Source organism: Euprymna scolopes, chromosome 36 (genome assembly GCF_053919585.1).
Source record: "Euprymna scolopes isolate OS-2025 chromosome 36, ASM5391958v1, whole genome shotgun sequence".
NCBI lineage: Eukaryota > Metazoa > Mollusca > Cephalopoda > Sepiida > Sepiolidae > Euprymna > Euprymna scolopes.
In genome coordinates this window covers 70,304,740-70,323,939 of record NC_136517.1, presented here as the reverse complement: position 1 = coordinate 70,323,939, position 19,200 = coordinate 70,304,740, and the positions used below count along the sequence as shown (strand labels likewise).

General features: G+C 31.8%; 1 protein-coding gene and 1 long non-coding RNA gene across 16 annotated transcripts in view; one reads left to right on the top strand and one right to left on the bottom strand.

Moving 5' to 3' along the window:
* LOC145260568 (uncharacterized) overlaps positions 1-19,200 on the bottom strand; it is a 504,115-nt gene that overhangs the window by 326,625 nt on the left and 158,290 nt on the right. For 2 of the 15 annotated variants that reach the window (XM_080118832.1, XM_080118833.1), the window contains exon 1: positions 1,383-1,594. The exons of the other annotated variants lie outside the window; for them this stretch is intronic. The gene's annotated coding sequence lies outside the window, so the exon portion shown is untranslated. Of the gene's footprint in view, positions 1-1,382; positions 1,595-19,200 lie in introns of those variants that run through there. 15 annotated transcript variants of the gene reach the window in all.
* The window catches only part of LOC145260569 (uncharacterized), a 239,274-nt gene that overhangs the window by 134,167 nt on the left and 85,907 nt on the right, over positions 1-19,200 (top strand). The gene's annotated exons all lie outside the window — the stretch shown is intronic.

Below are 19,200 nucleotides of genomic sequence, written 5' to 3'. Positions count from 1 at the left end.
TGTAAGGAAAAATCGATTTTAAAAGGAGGGGGGATTAAGGACAAGAAAATCTGACGTTTAAAATAGTTTCTTGCTATATTTTAAAGTTAAAAACATAATTAATATTTTTTTACAACATGTGTAGAAGTATTGATTATCTGAATAGATTCATACACAATTTTATTTAATGAGAAAAACGAAATCAGTTTTTATTTTATTTTTTGTTTGAATCAACTGAAATCCAAACTAAAATAAGCAAAACAATTACTTACACCCTCGAGCTTTTAAAACTACAAATTGTGTGTGTGTATATATATATATATATATATATATATATATATATATATATATATATATATATATATACACACAATTCATACTGATATTCAAAAGTAAAAAAAAAAAAAAAAAAATTAAACGAGGTTGTTGACAGTGCTCAATAAAAAGACAGAAAATTATTTTATTCAATTTAATTTTGTTTACCTAAATTGAAGTAAGGGCAGACACAAAATGAGCACCTACTTCCAGATCGGTACTGTAGATTTCCCGGGAAGAACAGATATAAACAGAGGCTGAAGAGAATCCAATATTTCTCGACCACAAACTGGTCTCCTTATATCGGATTTGAAACCGACGGAACCAATGTTTTTCTAACCTTCTGTAAAATTTTAATATATATAAATATACGAGAGAGAGAGAGAGAGAGAGAGAGAGAGAGAGAGAGAGAGAAATTTATCTTGAACATTCATTTATTTATAGTATCTTATGTTATCGTGCTGAAATAATAACATTTAGAAAGCCGTTCTTAACGTTCGTATGTTTTAACTATTCTTTTACTAAACAATTTGGTAAAAATATCGCAAAAATTGAATTTAGCTCGAAAATACTAGGGGATTTTTTTTAGATTAGGTCCACCTCCACCTCCACAATTTTCTTTTAAATGACACCTTTTATAGGTTTGAAAAAAGAGCGTGGTATCATAAATGCACCTTGTTTTTGATCATTTTTTTTTTTGTCTATACTGATGTCCTCTCTCTAAGAAGAAAAAGAAAATCCAGCCTATTTTTTAGACGATGTGTGAAACTTTGCTTCCAGTAGATTAAGGGTAGAAAATGCTTTTTGATTACATGCCTTTAGATTAGCTAGAACTTATATTCCATTCGACAGTTTAAAGGCTTCAAAATTATTTTTGAATGTTTAACTTGACATCATTTTCTTTGATTGTTTGGGGGGGGGGGTAGAAACACAGAAAAAATGAATTATCAAAGATCAAATTAAAGAAAGTTTTCGAAAGAAGAAAAAAAAGGAGTCCGAAGCAATTGCTTTGTACAAGATGGGCACAATTTTTAAATTTTCAACATGTGAATGACGAGTTGTTGCTGAGTAGTTTCTAATTTACTTACCAGAGTTGATGTTTTTATGGTGGATTATTTTCAAGAAGGTTAGAGTCAAGAAAACAATGAGTATATCTATCTCCAGAGATGGGGGGGGGGGATGATGTCTACCTTTTAGGTATAAAATGTTTTTTGCGTTTAGGCAAAGAAGGTGGTGACGACTAATGAATGGATGATGCGTGCGCGGTTTTTAAAAAATAGAAGGATTATCAGCAGCAGGAGCAATAAATATGTGAAAGCTTGTTTAAGCATTTAAAAATCATTCAAAAACATTGTTTAAGCATTTAAAATCATTAAAAAGGTTAAATTAAAATTATTTAGGGTTAACTCATTATTTAATTTTAAATATAAAAATAAATAAATAAAAAAGACAAAAATACCGTTTGTTGATAAACGTCAATATCAATACGTAGACTATGTTTTGAATTTGTCAGGATTAAAGAAAGAAGGAAAGATAACTCTGCGTTCGTAATAACGTTCGAGAGAAAGGAAGAAAGAGAGACACACAGACAGGGGGGAGTGCACAACAAGAGAGAGATAACGAGAGACCAGGGAGAAAGAGGGGAAGAATTCAAGTTTTTTTTTTTTGTTTTTTTTTACCTACATGTGTAAACTTGGCCTTTTGGCCAAGATCAAAGTGTAGTATCTGTTCTTCAGTGCTGCCTGCAGTGCTGCCTGCAGTGCTGCACTCCCATTTCTTGTTCTCTTTCGGTGGAGGAGGAGGAGCAGTCCTTCCTTCACGACTGAAACAATTTTTTTTATTTTTGTACCTTTTCTCCACGTTAAAAAACGACCCTGGTGTTTACTGTTTAACTGTGTCCCGTGCCGTGTGGAGGCATTGTAAATAGGTACATGTGTAAGCAAAGTAGCAAAAATAATAGGAGGGGAGAGGGACTTAGAAACTTAATTGAGCTCAATCCCTCGGTAATCTCTATGGCTTTTGTTGTTACAGTGTAGTATCTGTTCTAATACTACACTTCACCTTTTTCTGTCCTCCGTCAGTGGAGGAGAAATCCTTCATGACTGAGATAATTTTTATTTTTGTTCTTATCCAGACTGCCTCTTTTGGGGGAGCTGGATTTTACTCACATTAAAAATCGACCTTGTTTGGAGGCTAGTAAATAGGAACAACAACAACTTGATCCACACGCGTTCATCCAACATTTTCGGTAGTTTTTTTTCTTTCCATTATTTTCGTCTCCAAACAAAGCATAGTGCCACTTTGACGTAAGAAAATTCTATTTGGGACCAATTTTTACAGGGATATTATGTGGGCAGTTGAGCAGCAGAGAGATGTCTGTTAGTGTTCACATTACACTTGAACTTTTGTATGTTAGTTCAATCAGGGAAACAGAGACCTGGGACGGGGGGAATTCCAAAATCTAGCAGTTCGAAGGAAGAAAATGAGTAGAAGCATCTAGCGATTTTACAGTGTAGGGGTGGGAATTTGCTGCTTGTCCGGTTAGTCAGGAGTATTTACATCAAGGAGATACAAGTGCTTTGAGTTTGTCAGAGCACATTACACTAAAATACTTGTAAAACAGGCACATATGTTCGGAGATTACAATTAGGATATCTGAAGTACAGCAGCGTCCAAAACTAAGGGACAAAATTTTAAAACCTAATATTTGTTAGAAATAACAACTGTAAAAAGCTGGAATTTTAACAACTGGTAGTCGTTATCATCCATAATAACATACTAAAATTTGAATCATTTGCAAAGGATAGAAAAAAAATTGTAACAATCATTTATTTATTTTGAAAATAGGAACGTCCAAACGTAAGAGACAAAATTGAGAAAAACAATGTAAACGGTATGCTATATTCAAAGTTTTTGATTTCCTCTAAAGAATAAGTCTTACTTAGTCATTTGTAAACGTTGCATCAGCCGACACCATGGCAAAACGCCAAAACTTGATTACTCTGTGAGACAAGTTATTGTGAAGCTACACAAGGAAAAGCACACCATTAGAGAGATTTCAGAGAAAGTGAAACATTCCAAGAGTGTTGTAGGCAGTGTTGTTAAATCCTACAATGATACTGATAAAATAGTTAGTGCTTTTAAAACCGGCACACCTCGCAAAACTTTGGCAAGAGAAGATCGAATAATGCAGCATATGTCATTAAAGGACCTTTTTAAGTCTTGCACAGAAATTAAAAGGGTTATGAATAGTACCTCGTGTGTTAATGTGTCAAGACAGACTGTTTCTTGACGACTGCAAGAAATAGGGCTATTTAATCGAACTCCAGGGAATAAATCATTTGTTAGTTCGAAGAAGAAGAGATTAGAGTTTGCAAACAAGTATTGTAATTTTGACATATGAAAATTGGGCAAAAGTTTTTCAGTGATGAAAACAAGTTTCATTTATTTGGAAATGATAGAAAAAACAATGTAAAGAGATGTATTGGTGAAAGATTAAGTGCAAAATGTACTAAGAAAACTGTCAAGTTTGGGGGTGGAAGCGTCATGGTATTTGGAATGTTTTCTAGCCAAGGTACAACGCCTCTTGTCCGGTTACAAACTCATGTAAATGCGCAGATCTACAAAAACATTGTTCAAGATCATGTTGTGCCAATCATACCGAATTCAGGTTTCGATAGGGCTACCTTTATGCAAGATAATGCTCCATGTCACAAGGCAAAGGTGGTAATGAGTTACCTTAGCGAGCAAGATTTCGAAATTATGGATTGGCCACCGCAAACCCTGACTTAAATCCAATAGAAAATCTTTGGAAGACCTTAGGAGCGAAAGTTATGGAAAGAAATCCCACTAACACTGAGGATTTGTGGGTGAAGCTTCAAGAAGAATGGTCTAAAATTAGTATCGAGGATTGTCAAGAACTGATTCGTTCTTGTAATCGAAGATGTGCAGCTGTCATTGAGAGCAAGGGTTCATTTACTAAATATTAATTATACATGTATTTTTATTGTTTTTTGGCTGTTTACATTATTTTTCTCAATTTTGTCCCTTACTTTTGGACGTTCCAATTTTTAAAATACATAAATAATTGTTATAATTTTTTATCCTTTGCAAATGATTCAAATTTTAGTATGTTATTATGGATGATAATGACTACCAGTTGTCAAAATTCCAGCTTTTCACAGTTGTTATTTCTAACAAATATTAGGTTTTTAAATTTTGTCCCTTAGTTTTGGACGCTACTGTAGAATTGGCTTGCCTAAATCCATACTGTATGCTAGAAAGAAGTTAGTATTTATAAAGTGGTGAAGTAGTGTCTGATTAAGGACTCAAAGATTTTGGTGAAGAGAGTGAAGTGACTAATGGAACGATAATTGAGTGGATCAGTTCTTTTGTCAGAATTCTTAAAAACTGGTTTAACAGAAGCAATTTTCCAGCAGCCAGGAAAGCAAGTTTGGTAAGGAATTTGTTGAAAAGTTTGGAAAGAATCATTTTTTAATAGTATAGCCAGAATGAGATCAGGTCCACACACCTTCAAGGCGTCTAGGTTTTTTTTTTTATGTCGTCATGAACATAGGAAGGGGTGATTTTCAGATCATCAAGTGTGGCTTCTGTCCACAAAGAGAAATATGAAAGGCGGTGTTTTGTTGGGTCTAAAGTGGAGTTGAAGGCAAACCATCAGGCAAGCAAATTTGACTTTTTGATTGCTGTGCAAACAACCCCAAGATTGTTGGATGGCGGGAGAATTGTTAATTGTTCATTATTTAATACAGTGCCATAAATTTTCCAAAAATCGTGAGTTCCTAATTTCTGCAACTCACTGCATTTTCTGGTGACTTCAGAATATTTTCTTTTGGCTGCGGTTATTTTACTCTCACAATTATTTCTAGCTTCTATATACTTTTTCCTATGTGTATTGCACTTATGTCGGAGAAGTGTGCGGAATGCATGCTATCTTTGCTATCTTTGATGGCAGCGCACAAGTAGAAGTGAACAATTGGGGCGAGTGGGGTTTGGTAAAGAACTATTGTGTGGGAACACCCACCTCTAAAGAAAAACAAAAGCAAATGCTTCTTTTTAGAATTTAAGTCAGATTTTTTAGGGGAAGATGGAGGGGGGGGGTTAAAAAAAGACCCTAAAATGTTTTAATTTTCTACCACTTAAAAACAACCCTTCCCTCATTTTATTTATTAACATGCATTAATTTATTTTTAAGACAGGAAAAGAACTATATTAGACGTTACACATGTCCATTTGCCGTTAACTGGCCCGGAAGTAGATGCTCATTTTACATTAAATCTATATAAGAAAAATTATCCCAATAAATTTTAAAAAATATTTACTTAGTAAAAGTGTAGAATAGTTAACAGTTGTGAAATTGTAAAAACAAAAACAAATAACCTATACCAAATGCAATATAATTTAATCACCTATCGACCTGTATAGTTTTAGCGTATTGAAACTATTTTTTTTTTATTTCAAAATACTATCTTGTTCAAAGTTGTCTTTACACACAGGTGGAAAAAAAAAATGAAAGAAACAGGTGGCCACTTTTTGCTTAACTGGAGGGTGGTGATGAAGGCTTAATTCCTAAAATGTTTGAAAAAAACTACTTCTACTATTAACTCTTGGAGTTATAAGCCCCCTCCCTCTCCTCGCCCTCGAGCTTAGGTTTTATGGTAGTCAGCATTCTTTTGACAAAGCTATGTGTTGTAAAGACAGCCTAAAAAATTGAAATATAAAGAACTTTAAAACATCTTCAGCACATTAGACGTATACAGATAGGTCAATAATTAAATTCTACTGTTTTTGGTTTAAGGAATTTCTTCCTTATTTTATTTTGTTTACAATTTATCGACTGTTAACTATTTTGCGCTTTCACCATTTATTCTGTTGTTCCTATTGACTTCCCTCCCCACGAGTGCAGAGTTAGACACAAGGTCGGTTTTTACGGTGGAGAGAATTCAATTTCTCCAAAACGGGCAGTCTGGATTGTATCAAAATAAAATTACCTCAATTTAGAAAACTTTCTCCTTCATTGAGCATGTATGGAAAATACAAAGTATAGAATCAGAACAGCATCAACAAATTTATCCTCTTGTGCCATTTATTTTTGAAAGAGTTTTAATTAAGAAACACGTTGGTCTGAGAGAGAGAGAGAGAGAGAGAGAGAGAGAGAGAGAGAGAAGAAAAAAGAAAAAGACGGATTTTTTTTTTTGCGTATAAGTTTAAAATTTCGCGTTCTCTTAAAATTTTTAAAATGAGCACAGAAAGCAAAAGTTATTCTGCATTGACGAATATAGAGTTACTTGCCCCTTGACATCATTTTGAAAAATATTCCGGTTAATCATTAACAAACACACACACACACACACGCACGTTTGCACATAAATCATTACATACAACTCATAAGAGAGAAATAGAGAGGAGTGAAGAGAAAAAGAAAATTAAAGAAACAAAATAGATTAAAATGAGAAAAGAAAGAAGGAATACAGCAAGTTAATCTCGAAATACTAATAGATCGTGTGTGGTATGGGGAAGTGCTTCTTGCTCGCGGCCAATTTCCTTGGTAATAATGTGGGAAAAGCAAACAATTTGTCAACAATGAACGAAGTGCTCTAAGCCGTATTACAATTATCCGTAAATGTAATCGTTTGTAAAAACGTATGTGTGTGTTTGTGTACAGATGCACATTTGATCCGTTTCAACATGTGTCTCAACTACAGAGTTAATGTGTGTTACGTGATCGACATGCTTTGTTGAACAAGGTTAAACCAGATGTCAGAGGAAGAGGAGTAGGAGTCATTCAAACGCGTATCTATCGACGAGTGACAAATAACGATTTGTTTTTTTTACCTTATTCTGATTTTTTTTTACCTTATTCTGATTCACCAGTCTAATAGATTAGTTTAGATTGGTTTGATTTCATTCAAACTTTTAACAATGATTACCATTATCCAGCACAAGATTTTAAACTCGTTTTCATCAAGATTATTAGATTTCTTTCTCAAAATGAATATATTTATTTATCTTGGTGTGTGTGTGTGTGTGTGTGTGTGTGTGTGTGTGTGTGTGTGTGTGTGTAACAGGAAGATCTAACATTGTTCTAAATTGAAAGAGGATCACTACTATGCACTTTTTCATTATGCTGATAACACCATATTTCTTTGTTTTTAGTAGAACTTCCTTCTCCCGTTTCGTCCCTTAAAATTGTCTGGAGAAATTGAAATGTGAGAAAATTTTTTGAACTCGTGTCTTATACATGTGATTTTAATTCCATTAATATCAGATATAAATATTTGAAAATTTAAGGAAGTTTTAATATCAGAGCAGAACCATTGGACAAAAATAAAACAACTTAAGAATGTCATGAAAATGGTTCAACAAACAAAATCAAGTTGAACTAAGAAAACAATAGCAGTTGATGTTAGAAACATTGCTCCAGCAGTGAAGAAAAACACCAAAACATGTCAATGATTTTATCAAAAACATACACGGTATGAGGATAAAAGTTTCACAAGCCATTGTACAAATAAGAATCTGAGAGCAAAAAATAGAGGTCACAAGATGGTAAGGCACTTCTTAGCAAAAGAAGTGAAAAGCTAAATGGAAATTTTTAAAGCATAGAAATGAGTAACAAAAATTCTAGAACAAAGCTTTATGAACTGATAATAATTTTATTTATTTGCGAACTGTTATCCTCATCCTAATAAAAAAATTATTATTTCTACCAAAATAATGAAAAGACCAAAGAAACAATCGATGTAGTTTCATCCCAACAAAGACTAAGTATGACTTTAGTTTTTTGTTACAGTTTTTTTCCATCCTATAATCTTATACAGTAAATTTACAATTTTTAATATAATTTTTTTATCATTTACAAATAAAATTTGTATTTTGTACAGTTTGAAAGAGAGAATTATTTCTCTTACTCTTGATTGATTCCAAGATCAGTATCCAGTGCTTCGGATGAAAATCGGTGAATAATTTTATAGATAATTTTTTAGTAGCTATGGACATGTACAGGAACTTCCAAGAGGTATATCAAAATGGCTGGAATAGAAAACAGTCTGATGAGCAAAATCAGTTGTTCAAGGTCTGCTCTGATTAAATCAGTCACCGACTTGCAAATGCAGAAATGCTGTCCATATCTGATGCATATCTGTTGCTAGTCTATGATATTCATACGACAACACATCTAATGTTTGTGTACGTATGTTAAAAATCAATTTGGAAATATATTTGAAGACACAAAAAGAATTATGTATTTTTTTTTTTTTTTTTGTGTGTGTGTGTGTGTGGGGGGTCTTTTTCTTTAAAAATGTCGAAAGCTCAGTTCTTATCTCGTTACATATGTTATTTGCCTGGAGTGGCTGGAAATAGAGTTTTTCCTGTTGACCGCTTCTAGTTGCATTTAGTATAGACAGACGTCAAAGACTGCATAAAATAAAAAAAACTTTAAGCAACATACAATTTTTTTTTACTCAAAGATAAAACCAAATTACTTGATGTGCTGTGTGCCCAACTGTATGAAAAAAAAAAAAAAAAAACAAGATAAAGATATTATTTTAATTTAATATTCTAACCTGCATGTTTCACATTGGGGTTTTATAATTAAAAAAATCGAAACAGATGGATATTTACATAAAAAATATTAGTAAAACATAAATAATAATGGATAACAATGTTTTACTTAAAATAAAAAAAATACTACAATTATAATAACTAATATTTCTACATAAAATTAAATATGAAAAAAATATTAGCAATATAAGTTTTATAAGGACGGGCAATGTTTCATTTAACAATTTTATTAATTAAGGGTCAGTGTGAAATAAGGTTAGTGGATTCAACGACTGGAAGCAGAAACCGATATTTTAATGTTCTCATCATAAATTATCATTAATAATAAATATATTATATTAGCTGTCACTATCCGGCGTTGCCCAGGAATCTTTACCAAAGTATTATCATTATTTGTATAATAATTGAATGTATTACGTAAGGAATAACATTATATAGTCACATAAGGATTGTAGAATTTTTTGTGTAAGAAATAATTTTATAATTAAGAAGCGGCTATGAATCAGTGTTCTGTAACACGAAAGAAATTCTTATTATTACTATTAATGATATTAGTGACTGAGGAGTTGAATTTAAGAAAACTGACAAGATGAAAATCATGAAGAATTAGCAAAAAAGGTATAATAGGCATCTTGATTAAAGAAATAAATAAAAACAGTATCCAAATACATACATATATACTTATAACGACTCCGTGTAATACACAGTCAATGTAAATTCAAATAAATGAAAAAAACGTTTACTAGGATTTATTCTGTTAATTTATTTGTATAGATAACATTCCATCCACCATTTTTTCGTGATAATCATTCAAATAGACCATTTTTTTTTCTGCTGAAGGAACTCAACAGAAACAAGAGATCTAAAAGACCTGAAATGCTGATAGAGAGTGATCTACTCGGATGGATTAGATAACGTGTTCAGTTCAGAATTCATAGAAAATTACCAACTGCAACAAAAACACTTATGTGAAGGCCGAAAATTGGAATGGATGAAACATTGTGAGCAACCAAGATGAGAACAACCATTTCAAAGTTAAAGAATCAAATACGTTGACTTAGAAGAACTTACGGCTTTGAATTCTTGAGATGAGAATTGATTACTCAAATTATTATTTGGATTCTTCAGATTTCTGTTCTCATCTTGGACATTATTTTCATATATTGGTTGATCTTGTCAGTACATCTTGTCGAACTTAGGAATCTTTCTATCAAGCTTGCAAAGACTCATGGTGTAGTGGATAAAGTACTTAGTAAAATTCAGATGTAAAGTCACACTCTTTTAGAGATTGAAGGGTCAATTCTCTGTACGGGTCACACTTAAAATACAACTGCAAATTACTTGGGCCTTCTATTCAGTCATGGCTGATAGAATGAAAACATGCTAACCCTGTGGAGTAAATAGAGAGTTTTATTAAAAATTCTGTGCCGATTCCTGAGTTCGACAAGATACACCTGAAGAAGGTCGGAGTTTACATTGGCTGAAACATTGTGAAAATAACACTGAAGATAATAACAGAAGTCTGAAGAATCCCAAAAATATGAACTCAGAAGTTGTCAAATACTTATATGGCCCAAAAGTCAGTTTCTTTTGTGTTATGTAATTTCTGCTGATACAGTTGTAAACTGGAATTAATATATAATGTTGATAAAGTAATTATTTTCAAAAATAGTCAAATTTGTGCACTAATGAGTATTTTAGATTCATATGAAGTTATTAATATTTAATCAAAGTGCATTCAAGCAATTAATATCTGCTGACGTTTTTAGCTGCAAAGTTTTTATGTTTATGTTTTCAGCTGTTGAAAATAAAATCTGAATAGACAAAAGAGGGGAAATATAAAGAATTGAGATGCAGATACATTGGGAAAAATATGGGATTGAGAGAGAGGGAGGATAGAGAGAGAAGGGGTGATAGAGAGAGAAGGGGTAATAGAGAGAGAGAGGGGAGAAGATGAAGAAAGGGAGAGAGAGGGAGATAGAAAGACATTGGGGGAGATAGAGAGAAAGGGAAAGAGATAGAGGGAAAGAGAGAGAGAGAAAGAGAAATAAGAAGAAAGAGCAGGAAAGAAAGATGGAGAGAGAGAAAGAGAGGGAAAAAGAGAAAATGTATTATGAAGGAAATGAGAAAAAGTAACTTACAAAAAAAACTTAAAAAGATTTTTTTAATTAAAATAAAAATTGTTTTGATAAATAAAAGCAAAATAAATTTAAAAGTACAAAATTTATTTTACTTTGAATACAAAATAAATTAATGATATAAATTTTAATTTATAACTAATTTAATTAATTTAATTGGAAAAAATATTTCAAAAGAAAAAATTCTATAGAAATAAAAATTGTATAGATACAAGAACTGACTGAATTTCAACTGAACTCTGCCAACATACTATGGCAGTATCATAGACTAGGTCAAATTTTCCTAGGTCATGTAAGGTCAAACATCAGGTTCTTAAAAACACACACACACACACAAGCCGTTTCTCATAGATTTAGGTCACCAATAAAAAAAATCATTAAAAAAAAACTTACTAACTAGTAAGTTTTTTTTTTAATGCAAGACTGGATAAGATCAAAATCATGTGATCGGGTCAATGTTTAAAATGAACAGAAAAGACAACGTTTAAAATTAGACTTTCTTTTTATTTCAACTAAAATTTAGTCGCCTTCTTGAAAGAGTGTAAAACGTGTATGAAGTTCGATAAAATGCACAAATGTGAAAAGTTTTTTTTAAATCCAAGTACACTCTTTAAGGGAACTATGAAGGAGATTTTGCTGAGGGGGGGGGAGTAGAACCTTTCAGCCATATTTAGGAAAAGAAACCTTGCAATTTTAATGTGTTTCTTCTGAAAATGACATTTTCTTTCAAAATTATTTAGCATGTAAGAGTTTGTTTAGATTAAGGAGGGAGATAAGAAACTCAGAAAGGTCATTTTAATACTGCTCTGGAGGCATCCTTAATTTTATTTGAGTGGTTTCAGTAGTGCTCTACTATATTTTCATTAAAAAAAAAAAAAAACTTTGTTATAATTCTTGTTCACGTGATTACGTGATTTTCTTATTTAAATATATCCTCTTTTATTCTTATTATTTATATGCGATTGACCTTTGGGTGGTTAGTACTGTAGAATTCAGTTGAACAAAGCTTTGATAAGGTCTTTCTTCTTTTGTCTTCGTTATACTACAATTTATTCGACTAACATTTTTTTTATACTAATTTCCTCATGGATAAGATTATTTTACTGTACAAATTTGACGTATCTTCTGTGGGCCCTCAGGTTAACAAGCACTGGAGACTATGGTATAGTGATTTTACTTATTATTTCCTCCACTATTGCTCTGTTAAATCCAGACAATCTCAAGTTCTTTACTTGAACATGAGTGCTATTGTTGCTGACATTATCGACGGTTGTTCTGGTTTCAAACATGCTATTGAATTACAAACAGCTGTTTATGACAAGTCTCCTAACGTTATTCATGCTAGACATTTACTTTCCAATCACCTATAACAGAAAAATAAGTCCATAGACCATTATCTTCAGGCATTGAATCGCCTTACCGCTGACTGTTGCTTAATGGATGATTTCATAGTTAATGTACAATACTGTTAGAGGAATGAATCTGTCCACAATGCACTTATATGTGACCTTCAGTTTTCTGTGCTATAAGCTAAACTTCTTGAAAATGATGTGTTGAATCTACAGGAGACTACACAATGTGCTAGAGTTTTAGTCGTATGCCTCTCAGATTGGACTTGACACTGCTGCTACTACTATGACTAAAAACGTGTTTAATGATTCTGCTTATCTGTGTATGGAGTGTGCTGCCATTTCTACTTACAACAGGTGCTACAATTGGGAAAGGAAACGTCACTCCTAAAGACGATCACCACCATAATCCTGCCTGCGATAAGATATGTCGAAACTGTGGCATAGTCGGCTATTTTGCCAAAGTTTGCCGTTCTACTAAACTGATACCTTCACTTTCTACCTTGGCTATTAGTAGCCTGTATTAAAGATGGTGATGGGTCCCCTCCCTTTACTAAAATTGTAAAATTAAAGGATAAATGGCTAACTACCCTTATAGACACAGGGAACTTCAATAACTTTATCAGTGCTCATATTGTTAAAATAATGAACCTATCTATTTGAAATGAGATTCCGTGATTTTCATGGCATCATCCACCATTTCCCTCAAACTATCTGAGCATTGTGCTGAGAACATTACCTTCAATGTATAAAGACATTGACTTCACGGTACTCCCTAATTCCTGTATAGATATTATATTCAGAGTGCCTTTCTTAAAAATGTACTGGAGTATTACTATTGGCAGGTCTCAGGATATTCTAAAAATCTGTGCTTTAACTAAAATCAGTTGTGCTCTCGTTAAATTATTCTGAAAATTGACCCACAATTGCCAAACTAATGCTATTAGATTTTGCTGAGGATATTCACTTTATTGAAAAATAAATCCTACAACTGCTTGTCATTCTCTGTGGCGCATTCAAATTGTTGTGACTTCTCCACCTAATAAAAAAAGAAACGATTGGTAGTCTATTTCTCTCATTTCGTTTGATGCATATTCTTTACCACGAATCGAATATTTTGTAAATTAAATAACTCACCTTATAATGGCATTATATTGAACACCATTTTATTAGCTTTGGAGTCACGACGATTACCCATTAATGCTTGGCAGGACATTGTACATGATGTTTTACGTGCTATTCATTTTTTATTATGCACCATCACTAATACCACTCCTCACAAGAACATATCCGATATTGAAAGGTGATCTTCCACTAGCACTGCATTACCTGTTTGGCTCTGTGAGTCAGGGAAACTTTTATTAAAACAGTTTGGTGGCAAATATGACCTGATTATTGCAGTAGTGGAACTCCTTGAAGCCAATCCTACACATGTGAGAATTTGACATTATGATGATCTGGAAGATTCAGTAGCACTGAGACATTTGTCACGTTTTCCATACTCGAATTGACTTTAATATTCTGTTGAAAACGTTCTATTTGACACAAGCTCTACATCTCATGTAAATTCTACAGAAGATTATTTGGTGAATCAGAATCCCAAGATTCATTCTTCTCAAAGATCTGAAAAAGTATCCTGCCTCTTCCAGTGGTGAGCTTCTTCCCCGTCAGTCTAACAGGATTCATAAACCAGTCCAGTAGCTGGATTTATGATAGTTGGGGAGAGTGTTATACTTTCATTAAAAATAAAAAAGAAGAGAAGGACCAGATTCTTACCCTTTTCTTCTGATGAGAAACATTAAGGTTCGAAATGCCATGACTTCAAGGTTTTTTTTCTTAATTTTCTCCTAAACTTTTCCTTATTGTTCTGATGATATAATAAAGTTATATATAACTTATTCCTCATCTTTCATTAAATATTATATATATATATATATATATATATATATATATATATATATATATATATATATATATATATATGTATGTATGTGTGTGTGTGTAAGTTTATGAGAAAATTATTCTTATTCAATTATAGTTCACCTTTTATTTATACCAATCCTTTATTTTATGAACCTCGATGTAACTATAGAGCATGTACAAATAAATGACAAAAAGTTTATATTCCAAATTTCAAGATGTTGTCCATCTTACTGTTTATTTCTTTCAGCATGTTAAAATGTTCAATTCAATACACACACACATATATAAATCTAATTTTTGGTTCGTTAGTTATCAATTAAACGATATTTCTACATTACCAATTTAACTGAAATTTTCAGACAGTCTATCCTTAGAGTCGAGGAGTGTTTTTATGTTATTAAAATAAATTAAAATTACAAATAAAAATTAAATAAAATAAAATATTTTTCATAAGCCGATTCTGTGGGACTGTTTTCTGGTAGAACTGAACTTCCGTTTCAATTCATTTCATACACCATGTTTTGACGGCTCGAATTACAAGATTTCATTTTCTGTTTACTTGATAAGTAAAAAAAAACATCCCCTATTTTTAAAATTTAAATTCATTTGTTTATCTCCCTCTATAAAATATAAAACGTATATATAACACAATTATGTGGAAGTGAAAAAAAAAGATTGTTTATTTGTATCCTATGTCAAAAGAAGACTTATGTTCTGTGTATAAATAAACATTATTTAGAAATAATTAACTGTTCCTTTGTATTTATATCCGACTAAAATTTTACAAAAGTAAAAGTATCTCAACAATATAAATTTACACTTATAAACGTTTAACGGCATAACCCTTAAAACTTGCCTTATTTTAATTAACAAAATTTCATCTTTTATATGGTTAAAAAAATTTGTTCAAACCTCTTTTTGGAATAGCATGAAATTGAACCATTCTGATCAATCATCCGTATGCACACAGTAATTTAATGGTTTTTGAAATGTTGAATATTAGGTGACGCAGTGATAGTTGGCAAAACAAGAAGTAATTATGCCCAGTTTAGTGTGGTGATATGAACAACAATTACGAGTTATGCACGCTTATATGATTCGTTGCATTTTCCAGAACAAAACTCCAACATTTTGACTCATCTTTAACCGCTAATTGCTCTGTATATTATTGAATACATTTTAGGCTTGTATTCAGTTGGCTGGAAATTTAAATGCAAACATTTTCTTTTAAGTTAGAAATTAATAAATGCAACAAAATTATTTTTTCAATTATTTAATTCTGAAGTCATTTTTAATGCAATTAAAATATTTTGTAGAATTATCTAAAAAACATATTGTTAGGATGATATCAATTTTTATTTTATCCATTTTTATGCTTTTCTTATTATTTAAAAATATTTTTCGATTACTTGATTATATTCTTTTAATTTGTAATTCAGAAATCATTTTTTGCTAAACTTGCAATTCAAATTCACATAGTGAAGAAATTTAATTCATAAATATCATAATATTTATGAATTAAATTTCTTCACTTTGTGAATTTGAATTGTGTAGCAAAAAATGATTTCTGAATAAAAAAATTAAAATCTAATCAAGATAATTCTAATTGTAGGAGTAGAAAATTAATTCCAACTAAGTAATTTTTCATCTTTTTTGACAACACAATATTGCAAACATTTTCTATGATGCATTTTATCATTACTGCCATTACCTCCATCTTGGCTTCTTTCTAGCTTATAAACTAACAAAGATAAACGATAAAAAGTCAATAAAAAAACTATTTTATAATACTAAGCTCAATTTAATTATTTTCAGCAAACGAGCAGAATGAGTTATTATCTTATTACAGTTTAATTCTCTCATTCTATCCGCAATGACCTGCAGAACTCCTATTTACTTGCCTCCTCATGAGGACAGAGTTGAGCATAAGGTTTTAATGTGGGAAGAATCCATCTCTTGATAAAAAGCCACTTTGGATTAGACCAAATATAAAAATTGCCTCAAATTTCCACGACTAACGAATATTACAATATTGTCTCACTGACTACTATACACTCATTAACCCTTATCCTCAAGTGGCCTCCGGGCCTTGATAAGTGGTGACTCCTTTGTAAAATTTTTTTAAAAAGTCTAAAAGGACTTCTCCTTCAGTAATTGAGGACAGAATAGACTAAGTCTGGCATTAGAACAGCTACTTCACTTCGTTCTGAATTTTTGAAATGAGGGTTAATGATTAGGATTATTTGAACTGCTGTTTTTCCATAAAAAACGTGACAATAAAAATAAATATTTTTTTAAGAGCAAAAACAATTTGTGTTTGTGTGTGTATACGTGTTTCATAGTGGTTAGAGGAATCATCATTATTTATATTTTTAGAAAAGTAAATAGCCGGTAACTTGCCGGTAAAATTATTAATAGAATTTGAATTTCTTTAAAAGGACCTAAATTTTAGTAAGTGTGTGTGTGAGTGTATGCTTGTTTAGGGAGATAACAATTTTTTAGTGTTTGTTTCAAGAAAAATTGAAAGCAGTCTGAAAACATATTTTAGGATTTGGAGTAAGTATTAATATCACAAATAAATTTAACTTAAAATGGTCACCCATTACAGTCAGTAATGATCACTTACTTGCAGAGCTGAGACTTAACGGAAATGCTATGCACAACATGGATGTAATGGCAATAAAAAGTTAATTTATAGTCTACAGAATCATTCAAAATCAATTTAGCATTTAATGTTGATAGCCCATTACCCTGCTTAAGTTTTTCTTTAGCTAGCAGAGGGTTAGTTACACAAAACCTTCATACGATTCCATGGAATATTAATTATATAATGTGTAATTAAAATGCATATACTGATCTTTATGAATTAAATTAAATAAATTTAGCAAAAAGTAAAATTTCAGTAATGCTCCAGTTGCCACGTAAGGAATAGATGATAGTAATTTACACAGAAGAGTACACGGTGGTCTATCACCTTTGCAATTTAACCTTGAATTGTTGCGTCGTTGGCAAATTTACCACATCTGGAAGTCTATTCCAAGGTTCAGAGATCCCGATTGAAAGTGGTCCTCTTCTGGTTCAATCCAAATTGCCCGTGAAACGGCTTCTGGTGAGGCCTGTGCAGATCTTTCTAAAGCAGAAGTAAAGAGTATGCCCTGAAGAAGAGCATAATGGCCATTGAGGAGATTGTAGGTCAAAATGAGATCATTGTAAACGTCAACACTACAAGAGAGAAAGGATTAAACTTCTTGAGTTGGTTTTCGTAGAGCATGTCCTGTGTAATCCCAGCATCATTTGAGTAGCCAGTTGTCAAACTCTCTCTGGCATCATTTGAGTATGCAGTTGTTGAACTCTTTCCAGGTGCCGGATTATATTAGGCATAGATATCATACTCTGACAGTAATCTGACAAAGAAGACATAGAAAAAATATTTCAAGAGTAAGTTTGTTGAAAAAGTGTTGAATAAGAAATAGAATGCTCCTAGCTTTGTTGGCTGAATGCAATGTTTAGATCACTGGAAGAATGAGTCAACCACAAGGCTCAGATCTTTTGTCTCGTTCACCTCCTGGAACAGAACTGAGTTGAAATATGGCAGCATTTATTGGAATATAGAGGTATAAGTCAGATCCAATGGACCATTTTCAAGCACGTTAAACTTGAGTTACTAATTTGACATCATCTACAAATAGGAGCACATTTTCACCAATCATGTCTGACAAGTCGTAGATATAGAGTAGAAACATAATAGGATCCAACACAGAACCAGATTGCCAATTATCTGAAACCTATATGTATGATCATCAAAAAAGGATCTTAACCACTTCATAACCGATTTATGTATGCAATAAGTGTTACACCTTCTAAAAACCCTTTAACATACCCTAAAGAAACTACAATTTGGGGAATAATGATTGATTTCTTATATCTATTGTTAAAATTTCATAAAAATCAAAAGTTTTCATAAAGAGTTATCACCCCAACCCCCACCCCTTTAGATAAACTAAATTAAATATAGCTCACATTACCACTCCTTACACGTTAAAAAATCCATAATGACCGACTGATTAGTTTAGATTGAAATATATAAATATATAAACATTCCTAACTTTATGCAAATAGAGACACACACAATTAAATGTTTAAAAATACATAAAAAAGATGAAAGGAATGTCTCGTTTTTGTTGTAAGGAGATCTCAAAGAATCCGGGTTTGATTCCACTAAATAAGCGCTAATAAACTGCAACAATATCTGTGAGAAGGTATCACAATTGAATCGTAATCGAAACAAGGACAACATCAAAACGAATGTCTACGTCAAGAGGATAAAGCTAATGTTGTTTGTTCACCAACGAACATTAGTTACACAAATCATTTAAGATGGCGACTGATAACTTTATAAACACCAATTTGTCCATGATTAATTGAAGTACATGTTCAAGAATGTATCCAGTACAGGAGAGACTCACATTCTCTACCTTAAGTCACAGAATTATTCAATTTTAAAGAACATTTCAGCATTTATTCAATAATCTAAAAGAATAAATGCAAAAATGTTTATATTCATCACACCTATATTACCATGAAAACGGCTTATTATTATTTGAATCAATAATGCAAATATTTTGCTATTGATCCACAACCTGATGGATATCTTCCAACAGTTTTCTGTAAGCAGCTGGAAAAAGCTAGATGACAAATTCAAAACGTTGACATCAACATTTTAAGACAAGCATTATTGTAAGTTGAATTATATGACAGAACTTTTTTTCAAGAAAAGTATAATAAAAGTTTGTTTTTTTTAAACAAATATTTTAAAGAATTTTTTTGTATTTTTTAAAAACGAAAACATGGAAACAACTATGAATGATAATCAAATGTTTTTTTTTTCATGGAAAATATCTAAGAAGTTTTTT